General features: G+C 36.6%; 2 protein-coding genes across 2 annotated transcripts in view; one reads left to right on the forward strand and one right to left on the reverse strand.

The window, feature by feature from the left end:
• LOC147467196 (turripeptide OL11-like) overlaps positions 1-2,500 on the reverse strand; it is a 493,070-nt gene that overhangs the window by 42,582 nt on the left and 447,988 nt on the right. The window lies entirely within an intron of this gene.
• Positions 1-2,500, forward strand: part of LOC122265877 (uncharacterized) — a 12,413-nt gene that overhangs the window by 7,696 nt on the left and 2,217 nt on the right. The window lies entirely within an intron of this gene.

Here is a 2,500-nt window from a genome sequence, read left to right on the forward strand (position 1 = left end):
TGTGTGTGTGTGTGTGTGTGTGTGTGTGTGTGTGTGTGTGTGTGTGTGTGTTTCTGTGTTTCTGTGTGTGTACCACTTGTCAGCAGAAAGTCTAATAAGCACCATGAACTATCAACAAGTAGAATTATAAGACCTGGGAAACCTTAACAAACGTGACCAAACAGCCTGCGGCGTGAGGCCCTGTGAAGGGGGTGAAGGCTGTTCTGCATTATTATGCGCATTTACTCTAAATATTATGATACTACATAATTTTTTATTACCAATAATTGAATAATTCCGTTCCCTCGGTCCTTCTAATCCTACGTTTGACAAGGTTAGTGGTTGTAGAAGGAATCTTGGGGTTTCAGTCTGTAATTTTGATTAGCATTGCCTCCAGGTAAATCTTTCACTTCTTTTTATACCCTTCTTAGGGGAAACTATTATGTTTGTACTTGTTCTTTTGTCTGGTGATGTTGAATCCAATATCTGACCTGTTTTTGTCGTATCCTTTATTCAAACATTCGTGACTTTCATGCTAATCGAAGATATATTACGTCATTATATGTAGTATTGTTGATGGAATGCTTGTTGTTGCCAATTTTAATAAACTTGTTATCATTAGGCAGTCACACAGAGTTCATCATTACGAAGTTAGTAATGCAAAGGGTATTCGTCTCTACATAATATCTGGTTTAATGCAAAACAAGTTTCAGATTTTACTTGTAAGTGTCTTGAGGTACAAATGATATTTCCATTTCTTCAGTACTTATAGAAACCTGGATTAGGTGATGGAATTTATGATTGTTTACAAACTGCAATAGCATCTGTTCAGTCAGCTGATGCTAAAGCATTTTTTATCATTATTGATGATTATAATGGACGTCATGGTGAGTGGATTAACTCTGTAAGACAAAGAAATGCAGATGGACTGCTTACATTTTCTATTTTGTTTGAGTGTAAAAAGCCAGTGAATAAAGCAACTGATATTGATGGTGGCTGTTTGGACTTGATTTTAACTGAGGCATCTGTTCTTGAACCAATTGGTACTTCTGACCGCAGTGCAATTTCATAAAAGATTAAGCTTGATTTTTAAGTTCCTGATATTGCCGTATCCCGTCAAATCTCGAGTCAACTGGGACAATATTTACCATGATATTGACAACATTCATTGGAACGCCGTATTTCCTTCTGAGAATCCCATTCCAATTTTGGATACGTGTTTTTTAAAGATAATAGAGTGCCATCCAAAATCATCAAGTCACGAGTGAGGGATACGGTCTGGTTTATTACTGATTACAAGATTGCTCATAGTGAGAAGCAGGGAGTATATCAACTGTGGTCTCGTAATCGTACCTAGCTAAATTGGCAACGTGACACCAGACTCAGACCATTTGCCCAAAGGGTTTATGATAATGCAGTGATTGATTTAATACACATCTGCGAAAGGTTCTTGCTGGTGTTAGTCAGTCACGTCAGTGGTGGTCTCCAGTGAGAACGTCTTTGTTTGATATTGAATCTGCCATGCCTCCTCTTCGTGATGTGGTGGTTCTGTAAATGTTGAAGCAGCTAAATAATCAAATTCTTTCTTACACTAGCCTCGCAGTTTGGTTTTCTTAAGTGGCTTGGTATTTACGATTCCTTACACTTGCTCATGACGACTTCGAGGCTACTGTAGATGCTGGGCAGGAGTCTCGTGCTATTGCAGGTGACATCAGGGCTACAATTCATTTAGTTATCCAGGCGCTATTGTATTAACTCTACCTCCTTGGAATAGGTGACAATATCTCAATGTTTTCAAATATTAAACAAAAAAAGATCTAACTTTGTCCAACGTGTTTGTGTTGATGGTTGTTTTTCTGGCTTTAACACTTGTGTCTGGCGTTTTCCAGGGCAGTGTCTTGGGACCCTTGTTTTTTTTCATTTTTACTTCTTACTTGGGCAACGATCTTGTGAATAAATTAATTCCTAAAGCAGATGATACTACATTGCATGTTCCTATGTCCCCTCAAAATAGAACAGTAGTTTCTACTTTGTTGAACAGAAATATTTGCAAATTTGTTGCTTGGTGTCATAATTATTGGCAAATAACGCTCATTTCCCCCTCCTTATCCTGACCTATTTATTTTCGATGATAGGATCCAAAATAAATCCTCAGTTGACTTTTCTGAACCGCCTTGAAAACACTTCGCAAAGATAAGGTCTACTAAAGCTTACCTCTTTGACCCTATTGTTCTGAGATTTACCGTTGTTATTTAGTATCTTTGTGTTGTGTTTACCCTCGTGTATTCGCACCCTGTGGAGAAGCATCGGTAGCTTATATGATAATAGTGATGATAATAATAACAATAATAATCATAATGATAATGATAAAAATGATAACAATAATCATCATGATAATAATGATGATAATAATAACAATGATAATGAAACAACCAATTTCTTCTTAACAAAATAACTTGCAGCAATATACTATTAGCAAATTTATTTTAAGGTATCAGGGTATCAGTGATATCGGCATTAA

This window comes from Penaeus japonicus, unplaced genomic scaffold (genome assembly GCF_977035675.1).
Source record: "Penaeus japonicus unplaced genomic scaffold, GWHDUDI00000001_assembly GWHDUDI00000037, whole genome shotgun sequence".
NCBI lineage: Eukaryota > Metazoa > Arthropoda > Malacostraca > Decapoda > Penaeidae > Penaeus > Penaeus japonicus.